The sequence below is a fragment of the Perna viridis genome, chromosome 1 (assembly GCF_037379345.1).
Source record: "Perna viridis isolate PV_CMFRI_1.1 ecotype Kerala chromosome 1, ASM3737934v1, whole genome shotgun sequence".
Classification (NCBI taxonomy): domain Eukaryota; kingdom Metazoa; phylum Mollusca; class Bivalvia; order Mytilida; family Mytilidae; genus Perna; species Perna viridis.
In genome coordinates this window covers 25,972,668-25,993,661 of record NC_142445.1, presented here as the reverse complement: position 1 = coordinate 25,993,661, position 20,994 = coordinate 25,972,668, and the positions used below count along the sequence as shown (strand labels likewise).

Here is a 20,994-nt window from a genome sequence, read left to right as displayed (position 1 = left end):
TATATATATAGGAGAATTCGCTTGTTCCTATTTAAAATCAGCCATGCGGACATCCGGCAGTGACTATGTTTTCATTTACCAGTATTGTAACTATATGGGGCAACCATCGATAATTTATTATTTCATGTACTTTAAAATCATAAAAGGATATCGTTTTTTTTCCCGAACTGACAAGTGATTTTAATACATGTTATTACTTGAAGAAATGACATGTTCTTGTTATTGAAATGCATCAGAATGAGGTTAAAGGAAATTTGAAGAAGTTGTTTCTGTCTGATTTTTCTTTTAGTTTCATAGTTCTTTCAAAAATATAGATATGATGATTAGTTGGATAGAGTAAAAAACCGAAACATGATCACAAGTGCCGAAGAACCCCTAGAATTAACAGTTAAATCTCAAGATATTATTATACTTTGGTCATTTACAATAACCAATTGGTTACATATTTATCTTATAGATTTTCTCAACAGTTTATAGCAATTTTCAAATAAATTTTGAATTTATCAGTATTTTGGCCTAAGAAAATCCGAGAGCGGAACTAAAGGCTTTATTTCACGTGAAATTTAGAAATTTATTATACATGTACAGGGAAAATTCCATAATTTATTGTGATCTATATCATAAATACATTGACATCAATTTGTGTTTTACGTCTGTGTGTTTACCAACAGAAGTAAGTTCTAGAGATGAAATCGCTATGTACCCATGGTCTTTGTCCCCACAAACAGAAAACTTTGCACAAATGACTAAATATCTAACTATTCGATGACTATTTCTATGTATAATTAGGTGCAACATATGCATTTTTAGATACCTAATTCGGTGGTGGTACTTTTATTTGAGAAAAACATCATATTATTGGTCTTAGTACAACTGTTATTGTCTTAGTGCACTAAGACCGGTCTTTGTGGTGGTTAGACTGACCCCCTGTGTGGTATTCAATCGGAGTAAGAACCTTTGCGCTCCGCCACAGGATGCTAAATTACCCGATCCTACCCACCACTCCCTATTTCCTGTGGCAATCAAAATTTGTTGACCCAATTATCCTTGTATCCCACCCCGTTTTTTTCTTTTTTCATTTCATCATAATTTCATGTTTATTGTAACATCCATTTTATGTTCATCGCTTGGATATTCTTAAAGTTTATATTTAATTGCACATCTTTAAATGACAAAAGATTATCTGAAAACGAATTGTTCGAAATCAACTTGATAACGTGATCTTTGAAAATTTTATAAGATATTACTAAGACAGGATTTATAAAGGGTTAATCTTATCCGTGCTACGACAGTTTATACCAGCATCAATTAAATCTAAGCGTGTAGTTTACACACTTTAAGTAAAGTGGCTAACTATCAAAATCACTACATATTCCGTCCATCTGAAAATAGAAAAAAAAATAACATACATGTATATGTTATTATATTATATACTTTACAGCGATTTAAAAAATATATATAAAATCAACGAGATACATATTTGAGTTGTTCTTTTGCCGAATGAGAAACTCAAATTATTACTGCCATAAAAAAAATTTTTTTACGCAACGGAAAATGATAACAAAAACATGCATTGTTTTTTGTAAAGAATCTGTAGTTCCCCAAACTTGTGGCGTGTTTTTGCATATCACACTTACAAAGCATAATTTGAATTGCCTTTTAATATTTTTTTCCATAATCGTTGACAGTGCGGTAGAACAGCACAGCGGCTCATTCCTATCACATCGGAAGTTACCCCCTCCTCCTTTCCAAAGAAAACCCCGATGTTGAAGACTCCGATTTTTTAACAAGTGATACATGATTAGGAAAAGGATGTTTATTTATCGCCCTGGAGCGTCAATCAATCGGCACGTAGTGTGTGCTCGCGTTGTGTATGTAAATGAACGTTTACAGCTCACCTGTCGGGTCTGTCAATAAACATAATATGTAGATATACATAGTGAAGAATGTTGTTTGAGTCGTGCGTAACAATGCTTTTCCTCCACAGCTTGCAGAAGAAGTTTGCTGAGACACTAACATAGCTGTACACAGCCCATGTGGTTGCACTGCAGGGTAAGAAACTGATGGACGCTGTAAAATGCTACCACAGTGGAGACGATTATGGGCTTCTGTTAAATCGAATTAACTGTTTTTTTGTTATTTTTTTTTGGGGTTGTTTTTTTCTTCTTTTTTTATTTTATATTCATAAAACTTGAAATAACTTGTAATTGATTAATAACTCCTATTAATAATGTTTGCTCCTGAGCTAGTGAGTTTTTGTATGTTGTGTCACTCATCTAATTTCCCTTTTTATTCTTAAAATGAAATTTGTCATTGTGAAAAGCTAGGATTTAAAAGTTATTACATAGTATTCGCTTGAGAATATATGCATGTACAATGTACGTATTGACCATGGAATAGTGACCACAAGTAGTAAAGCTATACAATGTATTATATACAGTCCTTGATACAGTCCTATAAGATGAAAAGGTATTGCGGTTACTGAAGTACGTGTTTACAAAATTATTTTTTAAGTAAAACTGAAATATTTGTTTGAGAATATACTTTGTAAAGTTAATTTCAGACATTAAGTTGTAATTATAAGGTCATCCAGATTTCCTTTTTACAGTTTGGTTGAATATTATAATTTTCTTTAGTACCGCACAATCATAGACCTGTAACTATAGGTCTATGGCACTACCCGTGGAGACATGTAATGCAGTAGGTAGCTGTCGAATACTAGTAAATAAAATCATTAGAAACAACGTGTGCATGCAAAAATCTATAGAATGTATAAGAGTCATAAAATTTTTCCAGTCTTGTATAATACCGATTTTTTTCTTCGAAAGATCACCCATCAGTTAGGAATCTATGGACCCGACCGCAGTTGACACTTTTAATGAGCACAATGTATTCGTAATAGATAAATAAGCTAAAAATCGCACGTACAGTACTAGTGTACAGCCGAATCTGTTTGAATCTGCTTAAAAATATGACATACAGAAAATCGGAATTTCACATGGTTGTCTTACTGTAAAAAAAAAAACCAAACAAACAAACAAAAAACCAATACACATCCAAAAATACAGCATCAACCTTTCTATCTACTGGCCCGAGACAATTAAGCAATGACACCAGTATTTTAAAATCTAGCAAGTGATATTATAATTATATAAGAGGATGGAATTCCGCATTCGTCTATACTCTGCTCTCATGCGTATAGTTCCAAGTTAAAACATTTATTCCTTGAGAAATACCCGTTAACTACCCGGCTCCTATAAAGCTGTTTTAATTTACAACGGCATAAAGTCTATACTTTTTTGTAGTGGTGATATCTATTGTTCATAATTTTATATTTCATTGTTACACCACAAAAATTCTTGTTGTTGTACATTGAATCCAACACCTTTTAGCATGTTCACGTTTTAATTTTACAGATTACCGCGTCTTTAAAGCATTTTCTCCGGGCACTAGTATTTTGTCTTTACGAAGAGCGCCACCTACACTCGTGAAAAATTTAGGTTTCAAAAGAAATTAATGACACACTTTAAACAAAATTAGTGAAAATTTAACTGGAACATCACCGAATTTAACCGAGAACAACGTCGAATTTAATTAGAAACAAGTTCGAATTTAAATGGGAACAACCTCGAATTTAAATACGTTGTGTATCCTAATTTTATCGTACACACCGAATTTTATCGGAAATATCCGAATTTTAAATTAATAGCCTAATTCAATTATTTTATACTAATTTTAACGGCACAAGTCCGAATTTAACTCGGAACATCGAATTTAATATGTAAATCCAAAAAATTAGGCATTTCTCTTTTAAATTCGGTAAAACGTGAGGAAATTAGGCATTTTTAATGATCAGTGATATATTAGAAAATAAATGCATTGTAATGTTTAAAAAATTCTGACCGTCTTAAAGTCAACCAGACTAAAACTGCCAGCCTTGTTCTTTTTAAGAAGCAAAGAATTTTTTATCAGACTATGATTTTTAGACCAACATTTCATAATAAGACACATGCAATTGCTCTACATGTCACAGTAATAATTATAGGCAATAAACAACAATGAAGTTTTATTATGAAGAATTTTAATTTAATCAGCACCAGGAACCACCACATGTTATGGAATTTCATTAAATGTTTAGTTTTGTTCCTATGCTTTTATTTGCATGTGTTAGTGTTTAAATTTTGCAACAAGTAAATAAAAGCCTGAGAACAAAGTATGACATTTATCAGAATTTCGTATAAAATGGCATAGTATTAAACAGTCAACAAAGTTTATCAGCATTAGTCTAGAAATGGATCTGGTGGGAATCAAGGGGAGCTCCTGGATTTCTGGGTTTTGAGACCAAATCAGTTACGATTCATCATATATCTTGATTTCAAATTTGTGTGTTTTAATTGAATCAAATATTGCAGACTTAATCCCATATTTTCAAACCAAAATTTAACAAGAAAGGCTTACATCCAGGAGCTTCTGGGGGGGGGGGGGCTTTGCCCCACCCATCCCCAGACTCCCTACGAAGGGTTGCCGTGGACCCACTGGGGCCTTAAGCGGCCCCAGACCCCTTGCTGAATTTATTTGGTAACTTCTACTTTCTTTAAAGAACCTCCGGCTTGAAAAATTAATGAAACCCCTGATGGTTATATATATATCTCTATAGACTGAGATATATATGTACATGTACATGGATGAATTGTTTCTTTTACTTTTCAATCAAATTTCTTAGAACTGCCAGACTATCAAACTGTCAGACCATCAACCTGTTGGAATAAAGAACTGTCAGACCATTGGTACAGCCCATTTTATTTAATTGTATTTAAGATGTGAATTCAAAAAACATTTTTTAGATAACCATCTGTAATCAAAAGATAGAAGAATTTAATTTTTGAATATGATTATGCATAACCAAGTTGATTTATTTAAACAATTAAGGAAATAGGTACTTCATGATTGTGGCACTGGATACAAAACATATTTTAGTAATTCATTCATTTACATTGTACATGTAAGCACAAGGTTTTAATCTTGTTTCTTTTTTATTTATAGTTGCAATCTACATGTATTGCTGAAGCTATAAAAGACAATTTGACATATCCGACTTCTTTAGAATTACATAAAGGGCATTGCCTATCCTGATATAGTACATTATGCCAGCATAGTACTATCAAAATACAACTGTGCATCGACCTTTGAAATGCCAAAGTCTTAGAATATAATTTCAGCAAGAAAGCCTAATGAAGGAAACACTCAAACGACATGCACAAGTTTTAAATTCCATGACACAACAGATTATGAAAGCAACGTATGAATATATACATGTATGTTGCAGCATAACAATGGGGATAACTGAAGTCTTACAAGCAGTAGACAAGTGCATGTACAAATGCAATTATACATGAACATATAGGTTAACAGTTTGCCTGAACCCATATTATTGTAAATTATTACATGCATGAATGTATATAAATAATACATTGATACTCCTTTGTGTACAGGACATCTGGTTTTCATTTTTAAGACAGGAACAATGAAAATAACGATGGTATGAAAAAATATCGTGTTGATCGTTCTTGTACTTCTTACACTAGTAAGGGCAATATACAAGGTACAAAGAAATTGTGGTATTTTCATTTATAATTTAAATAGGAGGGAAAAAATGATATTCAGTTTTCTTATGCAGAAATTTCATTGTAAGAAATATATGTATGTGGCTATGTTTGCTGGCTTCAGGCTTTAATTTAAAACATGGAATTGTACATACAGTGTATCAGTACATGTACTGGTATATAATTTTAAGTTATCAATTGAATTGTATGTATGGAATGTACATAAGAAATTACTGAAAAACTTGAAAAGGTTAGTATTGTCAGTATAGGAAAATAAATACCACTGTTTTTCTTATACCTGAATGCAGGGTAGGAAACTCATTCAAATTCTAGCCAGTCCTGAATACAATTTTTCAATATATTTACTATATGGCTTTATAGATTTTTGTTGAAATGGTCACCCTTGTCAAAAAAGTCTCGGGCTGGCGGGCAGGCTACTATTTCTTACCCTGCTAAATGGTGTTTTTTAATTTTTCAACACATGCAATGCAACACCTTAATAAGTGTATTACTATGGAAAAAAACAACCGGATAACTTTCTGCGGACACCCCTTCATGGCGTAAATACACACTTTACATCTGCATGACTTTATATGGAAGTTTTCAATGTAGGTGCACACTTTTTATGTATATTTGAATGTAAGTATCACTCACTGAATGTATTTTTGCCCCTTTCAATTGATATTTTATCTACAAATAATGTTTTTATGCAGTTCTTGAGGATTTTGAGAAAAACAGTTAAAAAAGCAAATTACTGTTACTATTTAATATGGGGTAGGCATCGCGTAAATCAGCGAGCACCATGAGCTTTACCATGTGTCGTCTGTGCGAGACTTGTAAAAATAATAAAGGATATTACAAGAGGGGGGGGGGTCAGCCCGCATAAAATTTTTGCCTCGCAAGTGCAATATTTTTATTTATATTTAAGCAGCAAGCAAAATGAATATTTCTATTTGAAAAACAAATAAAAATATATAGGTTAAGATTACATTTCAGTAAAAAAAAAAAATCTTTCTGATAGTTTTCAAGTCTTTTTCTAATTTGTTATATTTATTTAAAGAAGTGAATGTTATGTTTATAAAATCTTCAGGAAACATGCGAATATAAGAATGTGTATCTCCGCTGCTTAACCTGGAAGCCCGGGTAATATTTTCTTTCCACAAGTTTCTCTCAAATATAACCCTGGGTCACCAGTGACGTCTTATATTTTTTTACTGAAACATAATCTTAAACTTCGACAAAAAGTATGATATATCCTTTTGTTAGCTAGGAAAATGTAGGGCAAAAATTTATTTTAAATGTAATATGTGTACCTTATTTTTTAAGGCTGTAATTCTATACCTACATATTTTGCCAACTATACAATTTTGTTGGTGCACATACATGTACATTGTAACATACATGCACATTTCCTTGAAAAAAAGAAACTAATAAAAATAAGAAAAATGGCATTGCTATTAAGGTTATCATTTCATTATTTTTCTGGAAGTACATGTATGTATTACTGCATACATTGTACATATTGGTATCACCTTGTCAGTCTTTCTGTGAGAATATTTTTACTTAAAATTATTCCGCTCCAAGGGGATGGATTTCAAATTTTATATGAGGATTTATAAATATACATTTAAAATATAAGTAAGAAGCAAGTTGTTCTCCAATGTCACCTTTCTGTACGAGTTAGGGTATACCTAGCACTACATTGCATTTCATGAAGATATCTAAAATTTACATATGTACATGGCATGTTTATATGTTAAATTTATTTACAGGCATCAAAGTTGAATTGAATGGATCTGTACTGCAGTCTGGCTTGTAAACATTAGCAACTAGATTATGCTCTTGATGTAATAAGGATTCAGGTATTTAAAACATGTTGTTATACTCCCTGCAAACAAAGTTAGGGAATATATTGGAATCTCTCTGTCTGTCTGTCTGTCTGTCCAACTGGCCACAGTTCTTGTTAGCACAACTCCTAAACCGCGGAAGGGATTTTGATGAAACTTTAAAGGAAAGTTTGAATCCTTTGTAGATGTACATGAAGGAATATAGTTACAGTTACGGACTCCAAAGGGAGGTAATCCAACTTAAGGGTTTTTATGCTGAGCATTACATGTGTGGCAAATGATAGACTTTCAATCAAACTGGAATAGGTATCAGATAGGTCCAAAGAAATTGATCAAGGTAGTGAATTCAAATAAAAAAGCAGTTTTTAGCCAGTATCTTGAAAACTATCGTAGAAAGAAACTTTCAATTAATGAAATGATCCTTATGAAAAGTTGTATCAAAGTGTACATGAGTTAAAATTGTTGGATGACTCCTTGTTAGAGTTATTGCCCTTGAAAGGCGAAAATTTAGCTAGGTGAGTAATTCAAATCCTGGAAGCCTCTTGTTTTCTAAAGCTTGCTGATAATGAGTTGATTTGTTGTATTTGAGTCTACCATGATGAGTTACAGATCAAGTTTAAGTTTTTGTTGCACTTCACTGATTTTTTCAGAATTAGGGGCCTTGGACTTTGCAAATTTTACAAAAATTAAAGTTTTTCAGACACTTGCAATTAATGGGCTGATTGTTGGTGTATAATGCGACTATGATGAGTTACAGGTCAAGCATATTTTTGGTACCATTCTGCTGATTTTTACCAAAATGACAAGCTTATTTTACAAAAATAACAGTTTTTTTAACTTTTTTTTCTAAACACTTTCAGATATTGAGCTGATTTTTTGGTATGAGAGAATTCATTGTGCATTTTTGTACCCTGATGAGTTCAGATCAAGTTTATGCTTCATTGAGATTTTCTTTGAATTAAGGCCCTTGAAACTTTCCTTCAAGCTCACATGGACCAAGTTCCCAGTGAGCTCATGCTTTGACTTTGTGTCCATTTTCTCTCATGCTCATGTACGCGAATTGAACCAGTTTTAACCTAATTGGCAGAAACAGTGTATGCAAGAGTCTCTACAAAAGATCCACTTATGGTTCCCCTTAATTAATCAAAATGGCCCCCTGAGAGGCCATTTAAGCTTCTGTTTGGCCAATTTTCAATGATCAACTTCTGAAATCACAAGTATCAATGTTTTGAAACATGATAGGGTTAATGACTTTGATGCCTTCTACAAATGATTCACCTTATGTGGGGCTCAGGTAACTTATGGGGTGGCTGCAGCCACTCGAAATTGCCTTTGAAATCCTATGGGAAAACACATTTTGGTCTTTATCTTTGCTTTTACAAAGTGGCCAAAAGTGACCAGACTTGGCAGAAATAATAAAATGGACAACTTTAACATTTGATTATATTTTGATTCCACTTGATTAAACAAGATTGCGGCCGGAGGCCATTTAAGCTTCTGATTTTCTGAGTTTTCAATAATCACCTCCTCTGAAATTACAGGTGCCAATAATCTGTAACTGAGTAGGGTTAACTACCAATGTCTTCTGCATGATCGACCTTTTGTGTGGCTCAGGTGGCACAGTGGGTGGTTGTGGCTTATGAAACCCAATGGGGAAACACATTTTGGCCTATATGTTTACTTTTCTGAAGGCAGTGGTGACCAAACTTGGCAGAAGTAATGAAAGGGACAACCCTAACATGTGATCAAATTTGATAAAACAAAATGGCCACCTTAGGTAATTTAAGCTTCTGATTGGCCAATTTTCAATAATCAACTCCTCTAAAAACACATGTACCAAAATTTTGAAACTTGATAGGGATAATGACCTCAATACACCTTACAAATAGTCTATGTTTTGTATGGCTCTGGGGATGGCAGGAATGATGTAAGTATAGAAAACTCTCTTAATCTTTTATTTAAATGATCAAATGATATGACCACATCATTCCAAAGTTTTAAGGTGAGTGATTCTGGCACTCTAAAGCCTCTAGTTTTTTTTAAATACATTTTACTTGAGTTTCCAATATGTGAACACAAGGGTATGTGATCATTTATAATACCCACCACTTGCAAAGGGGGGAGTATTTTTGGGAATGGGGATGTCTATCCTTCCAACAATCCTTCCTTCCTTCTGTTATACAGGGGGAACTCATCTGTTATCTGTTACTCCTGAATGGAATTCAGTAGAATTTTAACTGAATCTTTATTATATGTTCCCATTGTACACCTTCTTTTAAAGCTTTTGATCTGAATCAACTCTTGCATTTCACATAGCAAAGCATGGATTTTGTCGTTTGTGAATATGGGGACATGGGGGACACATTTCTTATCTGTTACCATGGTTACTCCTCTTACACCACTGAATGAAATTGAATGGAACTTTCACAGAATCTATTACATATTCCCATTGTGCACATCTTATTTTAGACTTTGATCTGAACCAATATGGGGGTTTCACATTTCAAAAAATAGATTTTGTCATTTGTGAATATAGAGACATGAATTAGGGAACCCATATCTTATCTATTACTCCTCCCACACCACTGAATGTAATTGAAGGAAACTTAGATTTTAATCCAGATCAATTTTGAGGTTAAAAGGTGCATGTTATTAAATGTGGAAAGGGGTACCAAGTTAATGAGCATTGATGACAGTTTTGTAGTTTGTATTAGTCAATTTAGTGTAAGCTCCCTTTTGATTTTTACATATTTTGGATTTTACATTGTTGGGTTATGGGATTTTATTCATACAAATATGGGCCAATTTTGTTTTTTTAACCATAACTCAAAAATGCTTTCACCAAATGCAACATTGACATAGTGAATTGTTTATTTCTTTTGATCAAGACTTTTGTTAATTTCTACTAAACCCTATGGCTACAGAAACAAAATTCTTATGTCTATAGAAACTCTTTGTTCATCATTCTGTTGGTCTGTTCATGTTATATTTTAAAAGTCTTATTGCATGTATTTAAGATATTTGACTGCTTCCATTCTGGGTAAAATATATTCTGTGTCATACATTTATTCACAATCAAAATTAAGAGAATTATATGTCCATATTTGTCACATCTATTCAGTGTTTGACCTCTGCTGATGTATCTTGCTGCACGTTATGAAACATTTTATTTCTCACCCTTTGGCTTTTATTGTTTTTTTTTTCAGTTGATTCTGTTTCAATTCAATATGCAAAAAGGCCACTGCTAAAATTAAAACTAATGTTCAAAGGTAAAGTCTCACTAACCACTTCTAATGTTTCCAGGTCTAAATTACTTGTTAAACTAGTGACACGTTAAAGTTGCATAAGTTGGGAAATAAGGCTTTCAAAATCATTATTCTAATGGTACAATGACTGTATAAAATCAACATTTTTACCTTTTCTGCTAACTGACAGCATGGAGGCAAATTACTCACACATGTAAACAATATTCGTACACTTATGTAGTAAATTACAAATTCGATTTTAGAGTACACATTCTCAGCTTTATTTTGACTACTTTAAATCAGAATACACACAAATAATGCACATACAATGCATATTTTAGGTTCAGTTTGTTTTTGGTACTACATAGGGGGGAGGGTGGCCCTTTAACCCAGAAGTGGTTAGTGAGACCTAAGGAAGTTAAATGGACAGCATTTTCAGTCAGAAACAAAAAGTTCTGTACTTTGATTGATTCACAACCTGTATATTCTTCAAAGGAGAAGGGGTGAATATATACCGTGATAACAGGTCTTATTGGCCTCAGATTCAACTGAAAATTAATCATAAAGTGTTCAATAATTTCAATTATGAATTTTGAGACTTGAATCAATCACAAATGAGAAAACATAAAGACTTCTAATAATTCTTGAATTTAACGGTCAGACAAATTGCTTGAAGTTTACTAATATTAAAATTTATATTGTACTTTTTGGTCACTTTCTGGTCATATTTTTGGCAAGAAACAACTTCATATTTAGTTACTACATTCATTATTACATAAATTATCATATATATGTAAAAATATAAAGTTGTTTCTTAGGTTTTGACATAGTTTTCTGGATGTATATGTAAATATGTCTGAAAAAAAAAAACAAGATTTAAAATTCTCAGCATTTTTTTGCTAAATTATGTAAAAGTATGGCACCATTTTGACTTCTTTACAATGAACTAATGCCACAAATGATTAGTTATGTTTTTAACTACTTTTACAAGAAAGTTGATATTTTTGGGCAATATTCATAGCTTAATGCCTCTTCACCTTTAGAATTTGGACCTTTTATTTAATTTGGTTTTCATTGGGGTTAAAAGGGATGAAGTTTAACTTTATTTTGATTTAAAAAAAAATAGTTCTTTTGGAATTATCAATATACTAAATGTATCTGTAAAGTCCACTTTCACTGAATTTTTTAACAGTTAAATATCTGATTATAATTCTATATTCTATGATCACATTCAACATTATGAAGGTTAAAAGTTTTTCCAAGTTAAACCCTAAGATGTAAACACATATGTTTGATATTGTATCTAACTTAAACTATTGACTGTACATGTACCTGCTCTCTATTTTCAGTTTTACACCTGTAAGTTGAATGAACTGGCACATGGAGATAAATTAAATTATACCCCCACTTGAAAAGCTGGAGGTATATAGTGATTATGTGTCCATCCGTTCATCTGTTCCCAACTCCACTGAAACTGCTGAATGAAATTTGATGAAACTTAACAGATTCTTTAATACTGTGAACGCATTTTGATTTGTAGATTCTAATTTCTATGGAGCAGGAATGAAACATACGTTTGTGGATTATTGAATTTGTGGTTTTGAAGTTTTATCAGTGGGAACCTACTTTTCATTGGGAACCAAAGAAGTAGGTCCTGTTATGGCCAATTTTGGCCTCAAAATTTAGAATTGTTCAAAATAAAGATTTTTATCCTTTTTGTACACATAAGTGTTTACACCAGCTAGTTTGATAAGATTTAAGCCAAAACAGAAAAGCATCTCATCATTGTAGCACAAACAAAATTGCCTAAATGATGAAAAATCCATAAAATCTTGATAATTCAGCATATATTTGATGGTTTTTGTGAAAAACCAATTTGGTCACATGCGTGGTCATTCTTTATCTTTATATATTGTAATTTGTAAGATACAACATTTATGTCAATATTTGAATGAACACGGATATCAATCACCACTCCCTTTTTAGGCAAAAACCAATGAGAAATATGTGCAAAAATGCAACAAAAGTGAAGATTTCACTACTATGTGTTAATTTTAACTGCTATTAGGTCAAATACATTCATGATATCACAAAAATCGGCTGAGATGTATGTACTTCAACCATTATCCTTTCAAATAAACTAACTAGTATAGACCAAAACAAATCTTTCAAAAATGTTGAATACTGGGCCTTACCAAACCTATTCCTTTCATGGTTTGGCCTACCCACTAAAACCATGAAAATTGGTACCCCAGGAACAATTCTACTTTTACAGTACATGATTCCATACTGCATCTCCTATTTAGTTTTCCCATCTGATTGACTTTTGGGATTTCCTGATGCAAATCGTCTACTTCTCTGAAAATGCTAAATGGACTTTGTTGAAATTTTCATAGATTCTTTATTACATTATACCTTTGTGTACCTCCTATTTTATTTTCCATCTGAATGCTAAAATCGCTTATGGGGTATCATATATGGTTTCTGGGGAGGGAAATCACTTGTGACGGTATCAGCATGTAAGCTTCGCTCACAGTTTTCTTAACTTACCAGGTCAAAATTTTATTGCTAAAATATTCTTTTTTATTTCAGTAGATTATTTGAAGCCTCCAGATGTACCAGTTATATGGTCTGTAATCAAGCAGTCATGACTCTTGTAGAAAAAGCTTTTTTGACATAATAGAATATGTAAGTCAAAGAATTAGCAATATTTTTACGGTTTTAGTACTGCTGTAAGTTCTGAAGTTAATGAGATTTTGTCTGTGATTATATATTTTCTATATTTTCTTCTTCAGTGATGCCAATAAGTTATTACTACTACTTCATTACACCCAGTCACAGTTTTATAACACCACTAAAAAAATTTGAAATTGTATAATGGAATCACCCTGTCATTCTGGTCATTGGTGTCTCTTCACTTTGGTCTTTTTATGATAACATGAGTAAAACAAATTCAATTCTTTTAAAGCTTTGTTCCTAGGGACAGACATGGTGGAGGACTCCATAGTTTTTGATGGTTTTTTGCCCCAACTGCTTTGACAATATGTACCTAAAAAGAGGAAAAAAAGGTGAAATCATTTGAATTGATAGAAAAAATTTATTTTAATTCTATTTTTTTAGGAATTAAGTGTCAATTTGTTCCTCTTAAATTTTTTTTCAGATTTCTTTAGAAGCATATTAGGGGTATTCAGAAAAAATATTACCTTTCCATGATGAGTTACTATCTTATCATGGCAATTTATCATCTTGTCGTAGCAAGTTACATATCTTACCCGAGTTGCTGTCTTCCCATGGTTTCATTTTATCTTGCTACAACAGTTTTTATTTTGCCATATGAAGATACTCGTTGATCTTTGAAAGTCCATTTCTTTGAATATTTGATGTGCTATTTAGTAATGAAATCTATAAGAATTAAGTAAAATTGAAAAGTAATGCATCATATTTAGGAAAAAACACACTAATTTGACAATGTGAGCAAATATTTTATGGTCCATTGAAGACAAAATGACAGCTTGTTCATCTTAGAAGTTTCAGAGGATGCAGAAATATAATAGAATGGTTGGGAAAATGAGCTATCTCCCTTTTAAATGCGTTTAATTTCACAACATTATCTAGGCTTGTTGTGGAAGAAATAGTTTCTTTTTGAAAATAGTGTTTTATTTGTTTGTGCAATCTAGATAGTATTGTTGGTTGTTGTCATCAACAAAACATATACCTTGGTGACCCCTAATTGCTACCCTACGTAAAAACAAAGTCTGGTCTAAGGCCATGTGAGCTTTTGCCATCACTTGGCGTCCGTCGTTGCCCATCGTTGTCGTTAACAATTTTTCAAAACTCTTTTCCTCTGAAACTACTTGACCAATTGGAACCAAACTTGGTATGAATGTTTCTTGGGGTATCCTGCATAGAACTGAAGTGGGGATTTTTGATTTGTGGAAAAACATGGCCTCCGTTACTAACAATAGAACATAGGGGGTCAGACAGTAGTTTTTCGCATATATCTCCAAAACAGTAAGGTTTAGCCAAATTCTGACCAGATAAAAGTGTTCAGCATGATGATATCTGTCTGCGGTCAAAGTTTCATTTTCATGTATTAAGCCATGTTGAAGTTATTGCCCTTTTTCAAAGTTTTTTTGCTATTTTTAATGTTATTTCTTTCAAAAATCTTCTCCTCTGACACTATTTTGCCAGTTGAAACAAAACTTGGTATAAGTGTTCCTTGGGGGTATCCTGCATAGAATTGAAGCTGGTTGTTTTGATCTGTTGAAAAACATGGTCACTTTTATTAAAAATAAAACATATATGTCAGACAGTAGTTTTTTGCATATATCTCCAAAACCGTTAGGTTTAGCCAAGTTCTTTCAGTTGCTGAAATGATCCTTATTTTTAGGACTACAAAAGTCTTCAGGCATACAGTTTGCCAGATGCCTTCTTATAAGAGTTATTGCCCCTGACAGGGGAAAATGACAGGGTTTTTTTGTTTTTTTTTAATTTTTTTATTATTATTATTTATTTTTTTTTTACAGTTTTCAGCCAATGTCTTGAAAACTATAATGGATTTAAACTTTCATTTACTGAAATGATCCTTATGATAAGTCCTATCGAAGTTTTCTTGAGTCAAAGTTGTTGGACAACTTCTTGTTTAATTTATTGCCCTTGAAAGGCAAAATTCAACCAGGTGAGCGATTCAGGCTCCTGGGAGCCTCTTGTTTTAGTACAGCACTACTTCAAGTCTTACCTAATTAAGTACTTAATATTACTACTCGAAATCCAGTCTACATTTTTTATAAAGTTTATACAATGGTGCATTTATTGGTTTTAGCATTTCTTTTCCTTTTTCGATTAATTTGAATCAGTGCTTTAACAATAAATGTACTGTATAAGCTTTCTTAAAGGTTCACCATTTTAAGTACTAGTCACTTAGTTATCTGACAAGTAAACCTATTTATCATACTAGAATACTTAATTATCTGACTAGTAAACTTACAAGAAAAAAATTGTCTTGGTCATATAATCACCCTGTCGTCTTAGTTATGTTAACTTGGGTTAAACTTTTTGAAATTTCAACACATTGTTCCTAGGGACATGGTGGAAAGCCATATTGTTTTTTTGAGGTTTTTATCCCATCACTTTTAAAAAGAGGTAAAATGAGTGTTATAATTGGAATAAAAAAGAATGTTCTAAATCTGATTTTTATGATTCAAAAGTCAATGTGTTTCTTTTAAAATTTTGTTTTAAAAATATTTACAGGGTAGTCTTTGGAATAAAGGGGATACAAAATTGGGTCATGCAAAATTTTTTGTTGAATTTTTGGTCAAATTTAAAAAAAAAAAAGTATTTTGTATTGGATCCCTGCATGTGTTTTTTAATCAGATTTCTGTTTCTCTTAAGGTTTTCAAGTCATTAAAGGTCAAAGAGGCCACACCCTAAAAAATGCGCTTTAATTTCAATGACATTTGATGCATATAGTTAGTATTGTCTCCTTAGTTGAATGGTAATGATGCAAATATTGCATACCATGATTTAACTTCATTTTATGTTTTTTTGCAGCAAATGCATAGCGGTCTAATGGCCCCACCCACCCTTGACCAAATGGGATAACAAGGCATAGAGCAACCCCATCCTAAATTTTGTTGAGGGATTCTAAAATTTCCTACACCTCAGGTACTCTTTTTCTGCAATATTTTGGTGAAACATGGTAACAAAGCGTGATACCTTTATTAATTTGGTTAATTAGGCTGGGTTTACTATGTGAGTGGCCCTTTGCAAGTCCGGGTGTCAAAAGAATAGGCCTACAGCAGCGCTAAGCTTGTCATAAAAGGCAATTAAATAGTGCTCAGAAACCTAGCTGTGGGCTAGGCGCTCTGCTCACAGAGCAACTGGGTTGTGTGCCCCAGGAGGTGGAATGGGCTACCCCTGGTATGTTACATGTTGGGGTTGTCAGGAAAACCTGGCCGCAAACCATAGTGGTGCACCATGTTGGGAAAGATGCCACAGTCCTCACACTTTAGAGAACCCTGCTGTGGTGTTCGATAGGAGTGGGAACCTTTGTGCTCCGCCACAGGGGGCTAAATTGCCCTACCTACCCATCTCTCCCTTTTAACTTGTGACAATCAAAATTTATCGACTTATTATCCTTGTGTCTCATCCTTTTTCATTTCATCATCATTTCATGTTCATTTTATCATTCCTTTCATGTTCATCGAATGAATATAGCTGAAATATTGCTGTTTGGGCGTTAAACCCCAACAATCAATCAATCAATCAATCAAGTAGGTGAGTGATTCAGGCTTTTCAAGAGCCTTTTGTTCTTTTAAATTGTTTCTTTTTTTTTTTTTTATATATTCCTCATATGTCGCGAAAGTTTCGCGACATTTGAGGAATCTAATAAAAAAAATTAAGATACAATTTTTAAGGTATTACTTCTTTGATGTTTGCGTCATTTTTAAGATTTCCAATTAGATCACTTGATTATGAAGCACTAAATTTGCTACATTTATGTTAATCATATCTGGTATGTAGTTGGATTACATTACTACATCACAATTCAGTTTCATTTTTTGCATATGTGTTTGCAGTCATGTTTTATTGACTGTATTGATTTTGAAACTTCAGATTTAAATGTTAAGTTTTCTTTTTAGATCAGTTCAGTATGAACCACTTGTGGTAGATCACTGAATCAAAATAATATATAAGTTTATGCATATGCCCCGGCATTCACGATCTAGTGACTTTGAAATTTTAAACTCTTGTAAGGTTGTAATTTGCTGTAGTTTTGCCTCTAATTGGTAGACAGTAGATCTTGGGATTTTTTTAATTATTAATCAATTTTGTGATTTTGTTCAGTAGAAGATTATTTATTGTGAAGGACTTTCAACTCAGTTCATTTGTCATGTTTACTCCATTGCTGGGGCATATGAATTAATTACAGAAAATGATAATAATTTTTTCTGAAATTTATGTATATAATTCAGCTTGTAAGTATCTTTAGGCCAGAGAAGTTTTATATAGTTTGCGCTCGTGAATTCTTTTCAATCTGCTTAAATGTGTATATTGACATGCACATGAAAATTTATTGTGGTCTAGTGCCTAGCAGGGGGTATCAGAAATGTTATTTGATAGTGTTTGCTGGGGGTAATTTGATGTTTATTTTCAAGAATTCTGTGAATCTGCATGAAAGAGTTATCAAGGGAACCAAGGTTATAGCAGTAAATCAAAAGAATGTAATCCAGAATCAAAGGCCAGACATGGAAAACAGACATACACAACAAAGAACATCAAATAACTAAAATCATACATACGAAGTAACAAAAGCAAATGAGCAACTCTGACTCCACTAAAAACTAGGAGCATGGACCAGGTACACCGTTAGGGTAAGCATCCTCAGCTTTTCTAGAAACACCAGCCGAGTTGCTCATAAAAAGTCAAGTCCGGGGTAGCTGAAAGAGGAAAGGAAAAATTTGACACGTTGAACAAATAAGTTTTCATGGTGCAGATGGATACACAGTAGTGATCCATGAGTTCTTGATGACGATTATAAAACTTCTGTTGTGATGACTTCAATCTTGTAGCAACAAAACCCAGTTCCAGGAGCCTATTTGTTAGAGTTCTAGTGCAATACAAAAAGTGTCATAGTTTCGGCAAGTTCTGGCATAATGTATTAGTTAATATAAACACTCCATACGCAGGAGCTGAAGGAAATTGCCACAGATGAAAGGAAAGTTGACAATTCTGAATGAAAAGTCATCATGTTCATGGTAAAGTTTGGTGAATAGTTTTCCTTTGCCATCGATTTCTAAGTGTAAGTCAAGATATGAGGTTAACTTTGCAGTGGCATTAGTATCCTTTATCTCAAGTTCTATGGGGTAAATGTGATTTATCAAAGTCCCGAAATTAGGATTGTTTATAGATAATACATCATCTATATAGTGGAAACTGAGATTTAAAAATCTAGCCAAACAATGTATAAGTCGGGATTTTAACTGAGTATGGGAAATAGAAGTATACAGTGTTGAAAAATCATAGGTTTTAATGCTATTAAAGTCTTGAACTGATTGTCTCCAAAAGATCTTTTTGAATTTTTCAGGATCCACAGTAATACCACTATGGGAGTAACAAGTGTTGTGGTATGACTGCAGACCCTCTTTGACAGTTGTGAGTATAGAAGTTAAAAGTATTGAAAGAGGTTTGGTGGTACATTTTGCAGATCCAGCTATGAAATGTTGTTTGTATGGATTCGTGTGGAGTTTAGGAATCCAGTACATATACGGTAAATCACAATCATTGTCCTTGGTAGAGAGACCAAAAGAAATGTACTCTGATTTTCCATTGAAACTGCACTTTACTTTTGCTAAGTCTGCTAGGTGTGAAATATAAACCAGTGAGCAATACATTGCTCAGCTTTGAGATTTTCTGGACTAACTGTACACTAGGAACATTAAAACAACCACAAAATTATCTGTGAACAAGGTTTAGACTGAAATCTGACAATTTAGTTCATCTTTATGAACCCAATTAATTCAATGTCAAAATCAGGGGTTTTCACAGCCTTGTCTTAGGGTCTATAAAAGCACAGAGTTGTGTTTTTTATTTGTTTTGAAATTTTTGTATTTGCTAGAGAAAAAAACATTTATAATGTGAAAGAAAACCTCATAGTTTCATTCCATTGACATTAATACATCTAGTCAATACATGTATATTCATGTACCTTATGAGGTCTCAGAAATACTTTATTTAGAGTAAGTCATACAAGGTAAGGTTTCAAAACAGACAAATTTTGTAGAAACACACATAAAATACAGCTGACTGTTGGCTTATGTATCTTATAAGCTTAGAACCTTACATTATTTCACATTTGTTTCAGCTTTTTGTTCAAAGCCAAAATAAAGGCTAGCATAAGATAAAGGTCAAAATCGCACTTGAGCAAGCTATGTAAAGGTCTGGTTTAAAATGATCTGAAGTGACACTGTTAGCTTTGAAACTGTTTCATATTATTTTTAATGTACATTTTAATATATATAGGCCACTTCAAGTTTTAAGTTGATCCTTTTAAGTCACTGTCAGAATCATAAAATGAGTTTTCATACCTACCCCTTTACATGGTCTTAAAAAACACAATGTTTTGCCTCAAACCAACTCTAGCTCTTGTAAATTGAAATACACGTGATGATGCAACTGATGTAAAACAAGTTACCAAAAATATTGCATTTAAAAAAAACGGACTTTTTAAAGGGCTCTTATTTATTTTGACCACAAGACATGTGAGTCATGGAATGAACCACTGATAGTTCCCCATCTCCAGGTCATATGAATTTATTCCAGAAAATTTGTTAATTTTTCTAATATTTATATATAAAATCAGGCTTGTAGGTATCTTAAGGCCAGAGAAGCATTATTTAGTTTGTGGTGGGGGAATTTTAAAAATCTGCTCAAATGTGTATATTGAAATGCAATTGAAAATGTATTGTGGTGTCTTGCCTATATTACAATATCATATCTGTTTCATCCATATGCTCTGCAGGTACTATCAAATATTGAACAACAATGACCATGCACAACAGGCAAGACATACATGTATCTCTGTGATAACAGTATTTATTTTTGTAAAACAAGGATATTTTTGTTTTACATTAGGAAATGTATGAATATTTGTCATAATTTGTTTTTATATAATTCCTAGAAATATTTTAACTTTTAGTTAAATGAATGCATTTTTATATGTTTGTAGGTATGTTTTACAACAGCCATAGGGATCACAGCAAGCTGGAACCAGTGGATAGTTAGAACAATGGGAATGTATTAAAAAGACAGAACAAACTACCATTATAGAAATAAAAAAATATAAAATTCTAAAATATGTATATTTTTTTTTAACAAGTCACCCATGAAGACTTACAAGGTTAGGAATGCAAGTCCACTTGAGCCACAGGCTATCCTGTTAGTGTGTCTGCTATCTTGTCTATAATTACTCATACATGTATCTTACTAATAATGTGATGTTAGAATTTTAGTGTGCATGAGTACTTAAGTGCCAGGATACATGAAGGTTAATAGTAGAGCAATATATAAATAAGGCCAAGTATTAATCTGTTTATCACATATTTTAATAGAAATTCGAATTATTTACTGATTTGTATTTCCAAACAAAAATCATGAAAGGCTAGTGGATATAATTGGTGGTCTATTTTGTTAATTCTTAATGTTTCTGTTGCAAATGACTTTCATTGGTGCTTATAGCAGTACTACTTTCTGTTATGTCTATTGTTGTTCCAATGTTCTTACTGCCTGCCTGGGAAAACG

General features: G+C 32.7%; 2 long non-coding RNA genes across 4 annotated transcripts in view; one reads left to right on the top strand and one right to left on the bottom strand.

The window, feature by feature from the left end:
* Window positions 1–11: 11 nt before the first annotated feature.
* Window positions 12–20,512, top strand: LOC148627967 (uncharacterized). 3 transcript variants are annotated; one of them, XR_015922056.1, is made up of 6 exons: window positions 12–2,052; window positions 5,044–5,404; window positions 7,376–7,465; window positions 13,288–13,383; window positions 18,782–18,964; window positions 20,423–20,512. It is a non-coding gene; the product is annotated as an uncharacterized LOC148627967 (long non-coding RNA). The 3 variants fall into 3 exon arrangements; XR_015922058.1 differs by lacking the exon at window positions 5,044–5,404 and having other exon boundaries at window positions 59–2,052; XR_015922054.1 differs by having other exon boundaries at window positions 61–5,404.
* The window catches only part of LOC148627966 (uncharacterized), a 30,465-nt gene continuing 22,726 nt past the window's right edge, over window positions 13,256–20,994 (bottom strand). The window contains exons 2-3 of the long non-coding RNA XR_015922063.1: window positions 13,968–14,097; window positions 13,256–13,744 (exon numbers count right to left, since the gene is read on the bottom strand). This is a non-coding gene — a long non-coding RNA (uncharacterized LOC148627966). The remainder of the gene's footprint in view (window positions 13,745–13,967; window positions 14,098–20,994) is intronic.